The sequence below is a fragment of the Ambystoma mexicanum genome, chromosome 1q, assembly GCF_040938575.1.
Source record: "Ambystoma mexicanum isolate Mex_15411 chromosome 1q, UKY_AmexF1_1, whole genome shotgun sequence".
In the NCBI taxonomy this organism is placed as follows: Eukaryota; Metazoa; Chordata; class Amphibia; order Caudata; family Ambystomatidae; genus Ambystoma; species Ambystoma mexicanum.
Window position 1 is genome coordinate 567,697,037 of NC_090922.1, and position 21,016 is coordinate 567,718,052.

Consider the following 21,016-nt stretch of genomic DNA (forward strand, 5'->3'; position numbering starts at 1 on the left):
GGAGTGCCTGGTCCGGACTGTTCTGACACATTTCCCCCTCAGTAGAGTTAACTGTGCACTGATGAATACCCCAGCCACTCTCTTCCCCAGAGGTCTGCCGGTGGTTTAACCTCTAGAGGACTGCAAGGCTGGGAGAGACCTGGATTAACTTGGTTCCTCTGGAAAATGATGTTCAGGGGGGGTCTGGATAACCTAAAGGTAAGTATGTATTTAGTATTGGTTTCCATTGCTTTCTCTCCCTCCTGTTTCTCCCCTTCCCTGAGGTATCTGGCTGGCTGGCACATCGTGGCTTTTGCTCACCGTAATGAGCTGAGGACTGAAGGCCAATGGAAGCTGGTAGGTATCCGACTCCAGTAACTTCACTGAAGACTAGTGGTCCAGAGCGGCTGCGACGCACTGGATACAGATGATGAGCAGGAAACTTCTGGTGAGGCCTTATTCTAGATCTTGGCTGCTTCTCAATGGGAAACATAGCTTGTATGTACAATGTCTTTGTTGATGTGTTGAATATTAATAGTCTCTTTATTTCGTCACTTCTAGGCGAAACACCGGCAAGCTGTCTGTACTCCGAGCGGAGGGAAGAAGCTGGCACTTGTATGCAAGTGAGTCCAAGTTAAACTGGGTACGGGAACTGGGAAGTACGTGGTATTTCAGTCTCTTACTATTGTCGTTTTCTGATTTCAGATACCCAGGAGCTGTGATTACTGTGTACTGCAGATGAAGGACCGGAGACACCGGGTTACCAGGATGGGATGCCACAAGTCTACCGAGGTCAAGGTAAGGATCAAGACCGAACACAAGGCAGTAGCCCGCCGGGGCAAGTAGTTCTTCAATTCTGGGTGAGAATGCTGCAAATTCACATAGGTGCGGATCACACGTGCAAAATAAACAGGAGCGGTAAGGGTAACCCTGCTCTGTTAGGAAGCATACGAAACGCTAAGCGCAGGGTGTGGTCCGGGCATGGTTTTATAGCCGCGGACAGCACCCTGTCAGCATTAGACCACCAAGGATGTCAGATCCATGTATCTATCCAGTGCCATCTTGGGTTCCACAGTGGGTTCCTCTTTGGCAACCATGTTGGGTTGGTTTGCTGCCTTGTTCCATATACGCCTCTGGCATCAGGCCATCCCACAAACCCATCATCTCCCTACACAGTCATGGGGGGAGATCCTCCTGGCCCTGACCCATCTGCCTTCTACCCGCACTGGAATTGTGACAAAAACACCAGCAGCAACCAAACGCATAAAGAAACAATGCTACAAAAAGCTAGCAGGTAAACATTTACAAAACACCAACTGCCATACAACGTCACCCACCCTACCAACATGTATATGCTAGAAATCGTAAACCATTACATTTCCTCCAACTTCAAGAGCACACCTTAAACATTGCTGTAACCACTGCAAACATTACTGTAAATCATTGTGCACCATAACAGCAAAGAAATCTGGAAGTTTTTTTTTTTATACACCATGGATTTTGTTTTCCCCACAGACCCAATGATTATGCAAACAAACACAGGAACTGCGCACATTGCACAATACACTGGTTCACAGCATAGTACTTAGGAAGTAATAATTACAAAGGTCCACAAAGTAAATAAATAAATGCAATGGTGTGGACTGCAAAGCAACAAAATACCTACTCCGACATGTTCTGTTCTCTTTTCCCAAAGATAATGAAGCAATGAGTACTACAACATTTCACATTCCAAACACAACACAGCACAGGCCCTCCCCAATCCAAACAATAAGTATGAAATTTTTGGTATCATATTTCTCTGCAATGTCCACAGTGTAATGTGTGCACTTATTTCTGTAATGCACATAGCAATGCCACATTTTGCAATATACACCTATAAAATAGTACACAGCTTGCGCCTACGCCCTACATGCTTCACTACACCCATTACAGTGTAGGGGATCCAGCCATGCACTCAATATTGTAGACCCTGCCCACAACTACTGCTGCACTGTACAACTATGCATACAAACATCTATCCACGTACCACAAACCCCACACATAACACAGCCACCTACCCCTTCGCCAATGCAGTTGTCATTGCCTGACATTTCTTCCACACAATAGATAACCTGTTTCCTACGTACACTGTTCATCTAATCCTACAATAAGTGGACAGACTGCATACACAACACTACAGTGACCTTGCCTGCTCATATTCCACTGGCACCGTTTAGGGTATTAGGTCATCTTCATTGTTGTATACCTTCTTTGCAATTGGTGTACATAACACAGATTTCACTGCAGCACATGGTACATAGCTCGGCAGCCATATTGCAAACACTGCGTTACACCTTAAACTTTCAAACTACTGATTCCTTTTCCTATTGCGTGAAGGAAACACCATTTCAAAACCATACCCCCTTACAACGTTTGAAGGAGGCACGAAGTAATTTCTTTTCTTTGATCAACTACAGTCCCAAACATGTTCATGCTGCAAGACACCAAACTGCTTACGATGGCCCAGCCACCCACGTATGCTGATCCAGCGCACACACAGTCTGCCATTGTACACCTTTGCCTCATAACACACTGCACATATAAATGTTCCTTAGGGTCTGTAAATGCACATTTTATTTCGGTTGCCATCTGTGCATTCAGTGCAGCATGTGTACGGCACCATCATTTCTCCTTATACGTCGTACTAACTTCACTGTAATGACACTACATACATTCGGAAATGAATGGTACAATCGAAACACGTTCCCACTTGGATCCTTTTTTTTTCTCCAGCATCATCTCCGGAAAGCAAAACCTACCTTACCTCTCCTTCAACAGGACAAATGCTCATTGTAAAACAGGCTTGAGTGGGAAGCATGATTAGCGCCAATGGCAGACATTGTATGGAATTGTAGAAATAAAGGAAAGATCACTTACGGTGCAGTTGCTCTACCCATGTGCCCCAGAGGTAGTCTGCAACAATTCAATACACCGTACACTCCATTTGTCGTCCACCCAATACAAGCATTGAGTTAGCCGAAGTTATTTTAAGTGCAACTTTACATCACGTGTATTAGGATTTCAAATATATTAGACTGAAGTTCTGTATACATAATTATGAATTTACTTTACTGCACACTTTCTCTGTGTGCATTGTACAGAGGTTTGTCACAGCAGTAAGCACGCACTGTTACAGTGCCATGTCTCCACCATTCCCCGTACATTGCAACTGTGATTGTACTTCGTTTTCTTGCCATTCTTCCCCAGCCAATCCAGACAAAGGACAACACGAAAAGGGAACGCAATTTGTGTTGTGAAACAGCACAACTTATGCTCACTTGTGCAGAGCTACATTCCCTGTTTTGCCCTTATTATGCCCTTTCACACAATTACCAATTCTACGCACCCTCATTGTATTCAAAGTAATAACGGCCAGAGGTGCACACAGCAGTCAACCGGCACACAAACATGGACAGGTCAAATTTCTTTATTGCATTTTGTAGCAAAACAGCTCCTGCATGCTCCTGCAATCCAAGGGGACCCCCCCATGACAAGTCTTTTTTTTTACTTTCGACACATAGAGACATTGTGTGGTGGGTCTAACAAAAGTCACTAGCACTGTCATTTGTTATAAAAATGAAACACATAAAATGAGCGTCTGGTGGCAACGTTTCAAAGACATTTCTCTTGCGTGGAGCCATACAGGAACAGTATCACCTACAAAGCAGAGAGCAAGACAGTGGGTTAACATATGACGCTACTCAATAACACAAAGAACAGGGTCCATGAGGCAGCCACCTATTACGACATTCTTCCTGAAAACTCTTGTCCTGCATGCTGCCACTAATAACAGCTACTTAAATCTATTCTTATTCCGGTTTCTTCTTAGATATGTTGCACCTTACTGCGCATGCCTCACCTTCCACATTCCAACAGACGGGTGGTGGACCGAGCATATCAAGATTACCATAAGCGATGTGTTTTTTCCGTCGTTATCTGGGCCGACTGATATGGGCCTTTATGTCCATTTGCGGCAATACGAACCAACCTGCAAACGTTTGTGATATAAGCCCTCACAGAGACAACAGCTGCCACCTTGTCTACCATGCAAATAAAATTTCTTCTTTCACATGGCCCAGCAAGGACCATAAATTACTCCTTTCCACTTTCCCAGACGACAAAAGTAGTACAGAAGTGCACAGAAGGCATTGCACACTGGATTTTCTTTGTGAAATAAAAGCACAGTGATTGCAGCCACCTAATATGTTCTTGCAGCCACCTTACAGGATCTTGTGATCATTCTGTAGCAAAATAAAGCTCTTGCAACAATTCACAGTGTTGGTCGTAAAGTATGGGAATGTTCTGGAACCGTATGCTCTGTGTGGGCATGTCTGCTTTTGCTTTTGTTTATGTTGTTCCTTTCTGGAGCTTGGTACTCACATGACAGAGTGTGCTACGCTTGTCACGCACGTTACAAAAGTACCTGGAGTGCAGGCAGTGAGCAAGGACTCTCCACAACTGAAGTCAGTTATGCCAGGGACTGTTGCGATGGTGTATCGCGCCCACACGTATAGGTAATGGAAGCGAAGCACACATTAGAATTGCACACAATACGAACGGTAACCGTGTTCATTGGGTAGCTGAACAAGTGCGCAAAAGATAGACTGCCGTCCTGTATATAGCAGGTCTGCGTAGATGGTTTTGTCCGGTGCAAATGTATGTGGGTAGGTCTGTACATTATCCATACTTTAAATGTGTGCTGCTTAGTAGCTCATGTCATGTTGCAAGATCTTTCTTCACTCTCAAAGCAGAGGGTATTATCAGGGGCAAACCATACAAAACAGAAATGGTGGCATGCCAGTCCGTGAACGCCAACAAGTACAATGACATACATCATATGCAAGTGCAGGCAGAGCATGCCACCTCTGGTGGTGTACCAACTGCAAAATGTCCTCCACACCCATTCTGTAATGGTGACCACCCACAGGAGAGATACATAGTTCCAAGAGTGTACGCTGGAGTTACATATCAGTATAGGAACGGCCCCACAGGCGGCAACATTCTGAAACCTACTTCCAACCAGTGGACAGACTGTTAGTTCTAAGGGCCCTAGCCATGCACGCAAGGCAGTAGGGGCTTGCCACTCCCAACACAACATAGTACACCGAATGGAAATATCCCAATATCATCTGCAGTAATCTCCCCATCCCCAATGGGCTCTGAAGGTAGTCGCCTGTGCAGCTACCCGACAATGATTTATATGCGAGTAGCTGCGTAAATGGTCTATATCTCAAACGTGTGATGGTAACACAATCCTTACATGTCCCAATGGCTTACTACACTCCCTAAGCAAGGCTCTATTCATGTCATGACCCTTGCCCCTGGCCCTCACTGGCAAGTCAGCCTTCCAGTTAGGGACAGGTCAAAGGCCTTAAAACCTCATCCAAGACTCTTGGAGTCAGTCCTGGCGCCTTTGGCTCCAGGCTCATAACCATCATGAAGACCAACATTAGAATGGGACTATTTACCTGGGACTATTTAACTTGTGGGGGGGTGTTCAGCCAACATGGAGGCACACACATAGCTCAGTTACAAGGAACTGAGCTAAGCGGTCTAGTCCTTTGGGTGTGGCAGGCCTGGGACTATTTTACCTGGACTACTTTACCTGAGACTATTTAAACCGCACCCAAACAGCAGAACATGGTTTGTGTTATTCTGCTGTGGGCAGCGTAACGCTCACCGTGTCCAGTTCTTTGATGCAAGCTTACCTGAAACCAAGGACCTGCAGAGAGAGAAAGAACACTACGAAACTTACCTGGAACAGTATCCTGTCTTCAATCCATCGCCGACTTCAGTTCCGCTCACCTGAAGGTACCAACTCCATCATCCGGCACTGCATGCATCCTGGAATACCATAACCTGGAAAGAGGAGAAAGAAAGACAGCATTAGTAACCGTTTACTCACGTTTTCTCCCGAATGAAGAAAGCCACACAATTCTTACCTGGGTCATCATCTCCTGGTCAGTATCATTGCTGGAACATTACGGCACTCGGCGAGGAACATCGCAACCTGCAAGGAGAGAAAAGACACAGGTTAGCAATATAAAAGACAAAATAGCGCCGAGGGTGGCGTCCTCGTGGATACCAGGTGATCATAATAGTTCACGGCCACACCATTTCAAAGGGAAATAGTGCCACGTTTCACCATTGCTGCTTTAAGAGGTGCAACATGTCCTCCACAATGTTTGTGCAAACGTCTGTGGGATGTAAGAAGGTATGGTTATAATAATTTATCCAAATCAGCAAAGGCAAAGGAAATGCACTCTTTATACATGTGTACAATAGCACAGTGCTCCCATACATGGTCGCATTGCATTGCGGGGTTTGTGCCCAAGGCCTAGGTTCTTGGGTACATGCGGAGGCCTATGGCCTCTGCCCATGCACCCAACAGCCTAGTCCTTGGGCACATCCACTACAAGGCAATAGAGCCATGCATGGGAACATGTGGCCACATACCTTTCCCGACTACAGGTACGTATGGGTATAATAACGGACCCAAACAAGGCAACATTCTGAAACCTGCTTCCAACCAGTGGCCACACTGTTAAGTCCAAGGGCCCTAGCCATGCACACAAGGCAGTAGGGGCTTTGCAGGCACAACATAGTACACCGACTGGAAATATCCTCATTGTCTCCAATGCACTCCCCATCCCCAATGGAGTCTGCCTGCACTCACCAAAAAAATAAGAGTCGCCTGTGCAGCTACCCGCCAATAAAGTATATGTGAGTAGCTGCATAAATAGTCCATATCGTAAACGTGTGATGTAAACAAATTCCTTTCATGTGGCAATGTCTTATTAACCTCCCTGAAGCAAGGCTGTGCCCAAGCCTTAGCCTCTTGGGTACATGCGAAGGGCTACGCCATGCAACCAAAAGCCTAGGCTTAGCCCACAAACCACTACAAGGCAATGAGGCACGCATGGGAACATTGGACCACATATCATACTTGGCAAAACTTCCACTGCCACCGACATCCCTACCCACCGGCACAACACAATGGAAACCCACAAAGACAACACAAGCACCGACATCCCTAGCCACCACCACAACACATTGTAAATTTCTTTGCATCATCAATGCAATCCCCATTCCCAATGATGTAACCTGTAAGTTTCGCATTATCTTGCCACTGCGCGCTGCTACCCCTTGGTCTGGCGCGCCTAAAAAGTGAATAAAAACAAACAATTGAGCGTCCATGCAGTCACCACAGAAGGTTGTTGCCTGAGGAGCTACCCGCAAATTGCTGCATTGCTCGCGTACACCCCTCGGACACCGTCTTTGACCTAAACAAATATATGATCCTTTCTGCTTTTCACTACCCCAACCTTTTCATCCCCTCTTTCAGCCACCCAATCCTGCAAACCATGTGTTGCAACCCCTTCTAGCGCGGCACTATCCTCCGATACACTATGGCAGCGTTTCCAAAACTTTGACGCACAGCACAATTCCCTCCAGCCAACCACCGGCCGCGTCCATTGTTTGCCGACATCACGGTGTACTGCAAGCCAATGACACTTCTATCCATGGAGCAAACAGGGAAATGGGACCGTGGAGCACAGCCAGATATCACTAATATTTCGAGACGCACATTTCAGTTCTTTGCAACAAAAGTACTGGTCGGATTTCCACTGAACACGCAAAAGCACGCTTTCTGAACCAAGCCCCCACTGCAAATTTGGTGAAAATCCGTCCAGCCGTTTGCAAAGTTTTTCCCCATTCAGTCTATGGAGAAAAAAAAAAAATTGCGACCCCCCTATAACTTTTCCCCCCTGCACGAAACCTCATGAAACTTGCCAAAAAGCAGGCCATATACATTTTTTTGCAAAGTTTGGTGAGGATTCCTCCAGGGGGAGCGAAGTTATAAGCCGCCGAAAAAGTTGTCTTCCTATGGGTTTAGCAACTTAACCATAACTATACGGCTGCTACCGCAGGCCGTGATATATATAGATATATATGGCACTGCCTACAGTATATTCACTACGTATAGCCAGTCTTTTCAATTAATCTACTTGCATTACAGCATCACTACAGTTATAAAACGCCTTGCATTTTCTACAGTGCTCTCTGCACGCACAATCTTTATTCCGTGTATGGAGGTCTTCTCAATTCTTTACTTTGTCATCAGATTGTATAAGGACTATACATCCTTTAATTCGATTATTCTTCTCAGTGCGTCACCTTTACTTTGTGTGATGCCACCAATCTTCTCTTTCACTTATCTTCATATTCCTTCTGGGATTTCCTCCAGGAGGCTGTCAGTTCTCCGAAGATACATCAAATATGGCATTCTCAATGGATACCTTGTCTCAAAGGCTTTTTATAGTATAGGCACCATCACTGCCGTTGCACATGTCGCAATGTCTGGCTTCCAACATATAGGCAAAATGGGGGCAGGACTTCCGGTATAGGCATCTGGCTGCTCCTCTACACTTGTAATGAGAGGCAACTTATGGTACAAGCTGAAGATCCTGAAAGTCCCAAGGCTCTGCTCAGAATGGCAACGTCTGCAGTGCAGTAACCAAAAAGGGAGATGCCAGTCAGGTGGTCCAGGGACACTACCAGAGGCTTGGAAGGCATGGATCCGCAAGCAGGGTTACAGACTGGTTGTTCCCATCTGTCCAAGGGTCAAAGCACCAGCAAGGGCTGTCTGAGATCAGGCAGAGGAGCTGGGGTTCACTGGGCCAACCACTGAAGTTAATGCTGGTCCACTGGAGGGGTCATCCTCTGGTAGTCAGCAGGTTGCTCTTAAGTCTTGGTTCCAACAATGATCTGTCGAATAGCTGCAGGAACCCTCATTTCATCCAAGATTCAGTCTGTGAGCTAGCCCAAGCCAGCCAATGGTAAGGCAGCTGCATCATTCAAACCACCCAGGGTTGTCCGATCTTGAACAACCACTGGTCATCACATCGATCCAGCAACAGACTTTTTTTGGGTTCCAGAGGATGCAGACAGGGACCAGACAGTCCCAGCTCCCACCACTGGCTCACACGCACAAAGCCTGCTTGCCTGCAAAAGAAGCAGTTTTCACTGGGAAAGGGGTATATTATATATATACATATATATATATATATATATATTACATGGCTACGGTAGTGGCCATGTAGTTATGGTTAAGTTGCTGTTTCCATAGGAAGAGCACTTTTTGGGCGGCTTATAACTTCGCTCTCCCTGGACGGATCCTCACCAAACTTTGCAAAAAAAGTAGTTGGGTCACTCTGAATTTTTTTGCAAAGTTTGGTGAGGATTCGTCCAGGGGGGGCAAAGTTATAGGGGCGGTCCCAAAACTTTTTTTTTTTCCCATAGACATAATGGGAAAAAACTTTGCGCACGGCTACAGCCCGAACCGCTGGACGGATTTACACCAAATTTGCGGCAGGAGCGGTGGCCTGGTCCCAAAAGCGTGCTTTTGTAAATTTGGTGTAAATCCGTCCAGTAGTTTTTTTAAAAATGACCAAAATGTAAGGCAAAAAATTAGTGATATCTGCGTTCGCTTCGCGGACGGACTTCCCTGTTCGCTCCGCGGACAGCACCCCGATTGGCCCGTGGGCTTGCGTCATGTCCGCGGACATGCGACGTGTTTGCCGATTGGACGGCGAGGGGCGTGGAGCGCGTCAGATTTTCTGTGGCGCCCGCCATCTTGTATTCGCAGTCGACCGTGTACAGCGCAGTGAAACGTGGATAGAAAATTGTATTTAGTGCCGTGTGTTGGTGTGTAAGAGTGTTTGGGGAGGGTGGGGGGAGTACGAGATAGGTTAAATGCTTTGTTTTTTTATGTGCTAGACCTTTTTGTTGCGTTCGATTTGTCCGCGGAGAACACAGCTGTTGTGACATTTTGTAAATAAACTAAATGGTGGGGTGTTTAGAGGACGGAGTATGTGTCATTTTTGTTCGCAAGGAAGGTAAAAATGAGCTATGAACACTCGCGGTGCACTTAATTGTTCGTAAATACACAAACTGGGGGTGTCCTCCGGACGCTGTCCGTATTGTAATCTGTCTAGTTGAATGTGTTCTAAGAACACTCGCAGTGTCCCGAAATGGTTGCAATTACACAAAATGGGGGTGTTCTGAGAACGTTTTGATAAATGTATGACTGGCGCTATTGACCTGGGTGACTTGCTTTTGCGACACTAAATCATATCTCCCGCGACTAAGCCTGATATCATCAAAGCATTCATATTCCCCGCCTCTCTCCGTGACGTTACAGGGTGCGTCATGAAACGCGCCCAGTCGTCTGCAGTAGTACGCGACTTTACACAGAACCCGGAAGACAACACACATTATGTCACAACACAGCGCGCTGCAATTCAGAATATGAAACTGTGATTTAAAAGCAAAGAGCAAGATTGTAAATGTTGTAAAGTACATTTATTTGACATCAAATGTTTAGAGAATATTCAGCAATTTGCATTTGTCTTTGTTGTCGATCCGCAAAAGTTCATGTTGAGACACGCAATGTTACTTTGCGGTACAGAGAGTGTTAGATCAGGTTACAACTCAGTGCGTCACAATTCGGAATATGAAACTGTGGTTTAAAAGTAAACAGCAGGATTGTACACTTGGTAAAGTACATTTATTTCACATGAAATGTTTAGTGAATATTCAGTGATTTGCTATTGTCTGTGCTGTCGATCAGCAAAAGTTTATTTGGAGCCACGCGTTGTTCCTTTGCGGTAGATAGGCTGTTGGTTTATGATAAAAGCAGTAAATGGTCTCTCTGATAATCGGAAGGTTGCTCCAACAACGAGCCATTAGACCACCGTATTGGTTGGAATGTTGTTTGTAGCCGCTAGTACTGCGTAAGGGCATATTGGTCCTTGGCGATTGCCCCATAAAATGGTGAGGGTCATGAAGTTGCATATTTGGACTTGCACCTGGCAGTTGAAGACCCCATCCGCTAGAGTCTGTAAATCGTGACACAGACAAAACGGGGCCACGTACCTGTTTTAAAAAACATAAATTAGTCTCACCAGCCGATCTTCATTAAAAGTCATCATTTCATTTATTAGGGCGTGAAACTATTTGCTATCGAGGATAGTGCAACAGAGTATGTTAATAATAAAAAAATAATATGTTCCCATTCATATAGTGCTAAGAAATGTGAGGTATCTAGGCGGTGCTTATTATTAACCAGGTGTGTGGTCCTTATTTATCGACCACGGAAGGATGAAAGGCTGAGTTTGGGCTTGCCTGGATTCGAACTTGCGTTAGCAAGCTGTGCACGGATGTTAAAGCGAGCGCTGTACTCGCTGTGCAACTTGACAGGCTACAGTAAAGTGGCACAGCGAGTAGAGCATTTGACCGCCTATAGACCGGTTAAATTATTTCTATTAACCCACCCTGTGTCGTGTGCCTTTTTCAGAGCCCTCTAAACGACAGGGGATCAATTCGGCGGTGATAATACGCAGTAGAAAACATTATGCCACTTTCAACGAACAAGTTCAACTTCAGCGGTCTTTAATGCTGCGCTATTGTAATTATATTTGGTATAAAAAGTAATGTAAAGGGTTACTTACAGTACAATTGCAATTTCCATTGTCTACGAGTGGTGCAGTCCGAAAATACGACTCCGCGTGTGCCAACGATCTTTCGCATAGTGATATAATATGTAAAAGTGGTTTCGTTTCAGAAATTTCATCTTTATCTTCTGTTACGTTTTAGCCACACTCCTTCAAGAGAAGTCTTTCATCACAATCTCTGTCTGTCAAGGTCAAAACACAATACAACCTTATAGTCCGCTTCGTGCGCCTCTCCGGGGCCCGAGCAAAAAATGAAGCAGCTGACCTTCACTGTGAACGAGCATAAATTCTTACTTTGCAACATTCTGTGTAAAGCCATCTGTAGAAGTTGGTTGTTGCAAGCCATGTTTGTGTATTGTTTGCGTGATATTAAAAAAAGTTTGTTTAAAGGACGTTATGGTTCTAAGTACAGCCGAAAAACCCCTGAAAATAAGAAGTTATGGTAAGGTATGTAAAATAACTCGCGCCAACACCATGCACTGCTAAGACTAACACCCAGGACATCGAAGATGACATCGCAAATGTCATTGATGACATAACTGATGACATCACATGTGTATGTACTTTTCATGGAATTTGTGTACTAGGGATTTTCATTATGATGTTCCGAAAAAAGTGTCAAGGATATTGCAATAAATATCATACTGTTATTAGTGCTTTGCACGATGCATTTATATCAATAAATAGCATTGTATTCTGGAATTCTTTGTGGTATACTGAGCTGCTAATGGAGAAAGATAGCATTGTGTGCAGAGTACAAGATAAAAGTAATATTTGTAATGTTAATATGTAGAATAATGAAATAATTGTCCTGAAATGTTGGAAAATTCACAAAATGGGGGTGTTCTGAGGACGTTATTCGTATTGTGTGATTGCTTAGCTGTATGCAATGAGGGAATGGTACAGAGAGTAAAGTGGACGCCGTCTGCGGACACCGCGGCTGTTCGTGGACAGGGCGTGGTAAATCCGGGTTTTTCCAGGAAATCCAACATGGAAAGAAGACTGTACGGATCAGCCAATCAGATGTCGAGGTTGTGGATTTGTGTTGAAAGAGACTGTGTGGTGAAGATGGCAGAAGTGGAGAAAGCCAGGGTGTTGGTGCTCGGAGATATGTTTGTGTATGGTTTACAGCAGTACGCTGAATGCAGGCATGTTGCAAACAACTTTGATGTCAAAGGAGTGGAGGTGGTGTGGAGCACTGTGCCTGATTGCAATGTACAGGGAATTGTACGAGTTTGTGCGGATATGGCCACGATGAACAGTCCGCATGTCGTAGTTTTGCACTATGGTGCTTTCCATTTGGGCAACGTCAGTGCCCCTACTTTGTTGGCTGATTTGGAATGCTTGGTTCAAGCCGTAGTGAAGATCCTTCCAAATGCGAAAGTAATTTTTTCTGGATTACTACCTAGGGCAATATGGGACAATAGTTCAGTTTTTTGTCCTCAGCAAAACATTGCTAGGAGTGTCATCAACCGAGGCATGTGTGCTTTCATGCTTAGAGCTGGTATGTTCTTCTGTAACAATGAGAATATTGATGCCAGTAATGCTGTTAATTTTAAGGAAGATGGCATTTCTTTATCTTTTACCGGAAATGCCTTTTTATTTTGGAATGTAAGGGTTGCTTTGGAGAAGGTTATGTGAAGATTTTAGGAGTAAAGTAAGAAAAAAAAACAAGAAAAAAAATATAAAAAAACAGGTGTTTGTCAAGCATCTGAAAAAAAAACGGCTCTTTTCAGAGCCAACTTTAAAGGGGAAATGGGGCACACTATTTAAATTTACAATCATCACGCTCAGATTTTCGATGTGTCCGCGGACATGGCGGTAGTCCGCGGACATGAAAATCACTACGAGGGGGTTAGTATGTTCTATGTTACATGTCAGGGATATTATGGTTAAGTTGTGTTAATAAAAACCTATGAAATTCAGTGAAAAAAACTTTGTTAAAGGGACGTTATGGTTAAGTTGCGCTACTAAAAACCTATGAAATTCAGTGAAAAAACTTTGTCAAAGGAACATTATGGTTCCAAGTAAAACCGAAAAACCCTTGAAATTCGCCAGTTATGGTAAGCTAAGCAACCATAACTCGCGCCACCACCGTGCACTGCTAAGACTAACACCCAGGACATCAAAGATGACATCACAAATGTCATTGATGACATCACTGATGACATCACATGTCTGGCTCACTCTTTTTTCTTTTGCTGACATATCTAGGCCACATGGTTTTCTTCAGTAACAGTCAGAAACTAAACATTTTATTTTATTTGTAGACGTATCCTTCAAGTAGGTTCTTACAGTAATTCTGTTAGAGTCCAGTCACATCATATAAAACATATACATACGGGAAGACACAAGCTTGAAAGACAGCAATCCTTTTTGTGCATAAAGATAATCAATAGACTTATGAGCACTTTCTGATAGTTCTGTTTTTTTTATGGCTGTACTTTCCCTGTGGGTCCAATCACATCAAGTGATACATATACATAGGGTGAATAGCAGCTTTGAAACAGAGCAATAATTTATTTGCATGATAATAATCAGTTAAGTTATGAATTATTTCTGTTACTACTTGTGCTTTTTTGCTAACTTCACTTTCCCTGTATATACCCATATTGGTATGTGTTCTTGTGTCTTTGTGTTTTGTCTATAGTAATGTTTTATTAGCTACGTATTACATATTTCACAGTACACAAAAATCTATTAAGAAAACAATTTCATTATTCAACATATTAACATTACGAATATTATACCTTCATCTTGTACACTGCACACCATGTTATGTTTCTGTATCAGTAGCTTAGTATACTAGATAGAACCCCATAATAGAATGCTATTTATATCAATGCATTGTTCAATGCACTAATTAGGGTATGATATTTATTGCAATGATCCTTGACACTTGTTTCGCAACATTATAATAAGAATCCCTTGTACACATATTTCATGAAAAGTACATACACATGTGATGTCATCAGTGATGTCATCAATGACATTTGTGATGTCATCTTTGATGTCCTGGGTGTTAGTCTTAGCAGTGCACGGTGGTGGCGCGAGTTATGGTTGCTTAGCTTACCATAACTGGCGAATTTCAAGGGTTTTTCGGTTTTACTTGGAACCATAATGTTCCTTTGACAAAGTTTTTTCACTGAATTTCATAGGTTTTTAGTAGCGCAACTTTACCATAACGTCCCTTTAACAACGTTTTTTCAGTGAATTTCATAGGTTTTTAGTAGCGCAACTTAACCATAACGTCCCTGTAACAAAGTTTTTTTCACTGAATATATATATATATATATATGCAGAGTGGTGAAGACCAAGTTAAGAGGATAGCTCAGGGCAAAGCGCTCGCCTTGGAAGCAAGACGCCCCAGAGCAACACAGGTTCGATCCCAGGGTCCGCGCTTAGAAACCTCTGGGTATTAAGCGCATTATAAATAACCAATTACATTACAAGTGAGGAGCCAGAAATCTGAGAAAGGGATAGGAATAGGAGAAAGAGGAGTCAAGAATTGAGCACAGAGGGAATAGTCTAAAAGGAGGGGAAAAGATAAAGGTAGAATTGACGATGTATAAAGGTCCTCACAGAAGGACTTCACAGGATGGAGAGCATAAAGTATAATTAGGAAAAGCCAGAGTTAAGTTTGAGAAAACCGTAATGAAATGCAAAAGGAGAACAAAGGAAGGTTAGGAGAAATAAAAACTGAAAGTTAGAACTAAGAAAACTATTGAGAATGAAATGAGCCGTTATAAAATCGAGCACACATTCCAAAGCACCACATTCATAGAAGACTAGAAATCAGATAAAGAGGGGTAGATTAGGTTATAGGGATTAGATGTAGTGACATAGGAAGAAGGTTGATGAAGGGTATGGTGAGGCAGTATGGCAAATGTATATCTGCTGAAAGAAGAATTACTTACCCCTGATAACGTCCTTTCTATTGGATGTTCCTCCCCACGGATTCACGGATTCCTAATCTTAGATATTTATTCTCCTGCTTTACAGGTTTTGGCAACTTTTTTCCAGAGGGGCTGTGGTGGGGGGGGTGGTAGAGGAGGGGGAGAGGGGGCGGGGTCGTGCGCGCTGGTGTCTATGGCCATTGTGACGTTGATGCATGTACAAATGGAACACTCTGCACCCTGTGACCGCAGTTGTCGTTTTTCTCGATTGCACAGCTGCTTTAGGGATTTGAGAAAAAAATGTATTATTAGCGTTAAAGGAGAGTCATCATATAATTGCATCCGTAACCAAGGGGTAGGATGGGAGGGCGATGAGGAATCTGTGGGAGGAACATCCAGTAGAAAGAACATTACCACACTTTACCGTGGGAATAAGAGTACACGTAGACAGGATTAACTTTTCCAACACAACTTTAATTAAAATTCTATTACTTATAAAAAGGATACTGTAGCACAAAGTTTCTTTCAAGAGGGTATAGAGTTCTTCTCATATCAGCATAGGGAATGCAAGTGTCAGGAGTCAGTCACTTCCTTACAGTGTTTTCCCCATATGGTGGATTTTCAAAAAGAAAAAAAACACTATGACCAAGTCCCAGTCTTATGTAGACTGACTCAACTAGTCTTCTTAAGACTCAAAATGTCCACTGCATGGCTCATATCGTGTTTGTTGAACACTTCAGTTCTCTGCTAGATTTTCCACCTTCAAACAACTGCAATGTATACCATTTCTCTAGCTGGGTTGTTTGGAGTATCAATCCCAAATTGGTAGCAAAGTCCTTAATCAGTGTATGACAATTTCAACTTTGTAAACTGAAGGTACAGAATTGCCCAGATTGCTGGTCTGAATCCATGGTATCCTTTTGAAATGTTCTAGCAAGCAACCAACATTTTCTCTGCTATTGGCGGTGACTTCTCTACAGGATTTACCAGGATACTGCTGCGTCCGTTTCATGAAAGACATGCACGATTCAGCGTATCTTTCACTTCTGAAGCGGCGACATGCTCCGCCTCTATCTCCTCCGCTCGGTGTCTCAGTCAATTTCACCCTTGCTAGTGTCGAGCCGCAGCGTTGACAGGCTCCGCCTCCTTCACTCTGCGTCTGTCAGTTTCACAGCTGACAGCGTCGAGCCGAAGCGTTGACAGGCCCAGCCTCCTCATTTCCTTCGCTCCGCGGCTCTGTCAGTTTCACAGCTGCTGGCAACATCACGAAGGGAGCGATCAGCTACTTATATTAATTTGCTTAAAACTCTTTACTATGGCACAACGATCCTTCTCCCTTCAGATGTTATGGTGGAGCTCTATCAATAAGCCCACTCGTAACAGACATTTTCTTCTTCTCCAACCTCCGTTGTATCCTAGCAACCAAAACAAACCAATACCCATTAAAGAAAAGCACCCCGCTGATTTTTCCTTATTGAACATTACAGGTGTCAATCACCCTGGAAAGTCCCACCAACCTAATATTAACCTTTTATCTTCTGCCTAAAGTGCATCCCGTTATTGTTGGAACATATCTTGGGGTCAGACCCTTCACACAGGAGTAATTTGTTCTTCTAATGGGTTGGGGGCGTGGCTACGAGGGCCATGTAGGAGGACGCGATCTGGAGGAGCTCCCGAGATCCTGCAACGATCCGGGCAAAAAAGTACGTGAAGACGGGCCGTCGACCGCTGAAAATACACATGCCGGTGTGTGAACGATTGGGCTACGCGTGGTGAACTTCTGGATGGGGCAGGAGGGACGGTGGCAGAGATCGGTGCGGAAGAGATAAGGAGCACCGGAGACAAAAGACGGCACAAAATGGCCGATCAATGTCCGGAACAAAAGAAGAAGCAGGCCGCACGGTGACCTAGCGAAAGGGGCGTACTGAGTGCACATTTGTCACTTGCGCAAAATACAAGTCCCTGGGTCATGTCGAATAGAACGGTGAGGCCGAAGGCGAAACAGCCCACCTTAGATGACTTCGCTAAGACGTCCCCGGGTCAAGAGATTACCAAGAGCAGGGACAAGCTGCCTGCAAGCGGCATGACGACTTCGGGCGCCAACCAAGAAATCCTGGCTGCGATTGCAGACCTAAGGGCGGCCTAGGAATCTAAGCTCGAACTAGCCGTCACTGAACTAAAAACGGCACTGGACCTCAAGGTCGGAGAGGTGCAGGAGGACGTTCACCTACTCCGACAGGATGTCAGGGCCTTGGCGGAGCGCACAGAGTCCCTTGAGAAGGAAGTTAGCCCGAATACTGCGGATTGTGCCTCCCATAAAGCCGAACTGCATGCCCTGATACAAAGAGTGGGCAACTTGGAGAGCAGAGCAGAGGAGGCGGAAGGTCGAGCCCGACGAAACATCCGCATCGTGGGCCTGCCGGAGGGATTGGAGGGCCACGATCCCACGGAATTCACTGAATCCATGCTACTGCAAGAGATACCCGGAGGAGCCCTATCCCAAGGATTTGCAGTGGAAAGGGCACACAGAGACCTAACAAGGAGGCCGCCACCGGGGAACCCGCCTAGGCCTGTGATAGCCAAAATTCTTAATTACAGTGACCGGGAGAGGATATTGGAACACTTCCGTAAGGGAGGAACGATAACACGAGGAGCGGCAAACATCACGGCTTACCCGGACTACACCCTGTCTGTGCAGCGTAGCCGCATGAACTTTGGGACGGTAAAGCGGAGATTGAGGGAGGCGGGCCACAAATATATGTTACTGTATCCGGCAAAATTGAAAGTCATTCATAAACATAAAACTTTGTTTTTTGAGACCCCGGAGGCGGCCATGGGATGGCTCGATGCGCAAGGATGTCCCCAGGAGTCAGAAGTTCGGACGGAGAAAGAGCTCGGAAGAGATAAGTGATGCATGAAGAAGGAGCCGCAAGATGGCGCGGCACGTGGGACTTGAATATAGTCGCTTGCGCAGCCTTTAGTAGAGAAGGTCAGATTATTGCACTATTTGTCATAAGCACTGTGGTTAATGTTGACTTAACGGGAGCCTTACGGAGCGATTCTCTCTACCCCACAACAGTTTTAGTTAAGTGGCCATTAGGGCGACTTCACCCTACTGAGCTCTGAGCATCGTTCGGTGCTTGCAGGGCTAGATGTGGGGGGTGCCTGAGCTCCGAGGATGGAGCTGGGCAGCAGTTGGGGTGTGTGATGTTGGGGAATGGACGGGTGGGGAGAGGGGAGGGAAGTTGGGGATTTATTGTGTACATAGTTATGGGGAGTTTGAGCTGGTACGAGAAGCTACAAGCAAAAATGGAGGGCTGTATCTGTATCATGTGGGCAAAGGGGAGTCGCTACATGGGAGGCAGGAAGACACTCATGAGCCATGGGAGACCTTAAGATCGTAACATGGAATGTCAGGGGACTTAACAGCTACTTAAAAAGTAACAAAGTCATGATGTACCTAAAAAGACAGAGGATTGATATTGCGCTGTTGCAGGAAACACATCTGACCCAGCAAAAATTGGAACTGGTGGGGAAGAAGTGGAGAGGTACTGTAGTGGGCTCTCCGTACTCTGCCTACGCTAGGGGAGTGCTGGTCTGGGTGGCACCGCACGTTCCGCTCCAACTCACACAAGAGGTGGTGGACACGGAGGGTAGGTTGGTCATATTGAAGGCCTTGGTAGAGAATAAAGAGGTGTGCATTATAAATACATATGCCCCCAACCAAAACACTGCTATGTATTTTAGAACCCTATGTACTCATCTGGGCGCGTGTGTGGGGGGAGCGGGTATCTGGGGAGGGGACATTAACTGTGTGCTCGACCCAAAGGCAGACAGATCTGATGGGAAGATTGATCGGCCCACCCTGGCGGCCAGGGTATTACAGACATTACTAGATGACTTTGGGCTGGCGGATATTTGGAGACTGAAACACCCTAATGAAACACAGTACTCGCACTACTCAGCTACGCAGCACCTGCACACAAGGCTGGATTATTTTTTTGCCACGCCAGATGTGATGATAGAGACCACCCAAATAGAATATAGAGCGAGGGTCCTGTCGGACCACTCGCCTCTGGTGCTGACCTGGCAGCACTGCCGCCCCAGGGCGCGGATACCGACGTGGCGCCTCCGGGCGGAGGCGCTCAGAGACCCAGTCTTCAGGGAAGATATCAGGGATGCGATCTCACAGTACTTTGAGGTGAACACAGGCAGCGTAGATTCAGCATGCACACTCTGGGAGGCCTTTAAGGTGGTGTTGCGGGGTGCTGCTATTGCTAAGTCAAAAGGCCTACAGGGTGGGGTCCTAACAGAACTAGAGGAAGCGGAAGAGAAACTGGAGCGCGAAAGCAACAGGGCAGGAGGGGACAGACCTTGTACTCGAGTTGCAGCAGAGGTGTGCGGAGCTTTGGGAAAGGTCCTGCAACCTTAACTACAAAAAGTATGTCGAGAGGCAACATGCAGGTGGGGATAAAACTGGCCGCTTGTTGGCGTTGTTATATAAGAGCGAAGCCCCCAGGCCCCCGATTAGGATAATAACCAGAGAAGACGGGGAGGTGGTTGACACCCAGGAAGGAGTCAACGAGGCATTCTTGGACTATTATAGAGCATTGTATGAGGACAGAGGAGGGGACAATCAGGAGGAGATTAGAGAAACACTAAAAGACATGGAATTACCTAAGATTAGTGATGAAGAAAGGGAGGAACTAGACGCACCGATTACCCTGGAGGAATTAGAGGAGGTGGTAAAACGGCTGCCCACCTGTAAGACCCCGGGTACGGACGGATTCCCGGGCGAGTTTTACAAAATATATAAAGCAGAAGTACTCCCCCCTATGCTAGAGATGCTCAATGAGTCTTTTGAGAAGGGTCGGCTACCGGACACGCTCAGAGAAGCACTAATCGTGCCGCTCCCCAAGCCCAACAAGCCAGGGCATTGCTGCGGCTCCGTTGTCAATGTTGAACCAGGACAGCAAGATCTTGACGGCGGTCCTGGCTAATAGGCTACGAAGGGTCATCAGTAAACTAATACACCCGGATCAGACAGGTTATGTTCCCAACAGAAATATAACCCACAACCACAGGCGACTCCACCGGGTGATTGAAGAGGGAAACAGGAGCGATGGGGAAATGGCTGTGGTGTCCCTAGATGCAGTCAAGGCTTTTGATTCAGTGAGGTAGCCATGGTTGCTGGCGGCCCTGGAAGAATACGGGATGGGGCCGGGTTATGTTAGGTGGGCGAAATTGTTGTACAGTGAACCACTGGCCAGAGTACGCACATGATCGGTGATATCTGAGAGGTGGCAACTCAGTAGAGGCACCAGACAAGGGTGCCCCTGGTCCCCGATGTTATACATTCTGGCCCTAGAGCCCCTGGCAGTGTACCTCAGACAACAATATGACATGGTCGGTATTGAAGCAGGGGGAGAGAAACACCTAATATCCTTATATGCTGACGATTTGCTACTGTATTTGAAATATCCGGAAGAAAATCTTCAGTATATTCTAGAGGTCATGGAAAAGTATGCAGAGCTGTCCGGCATAGCGGTGAACCCCCAAAAATCGTGCATGTTCCCATTGGGG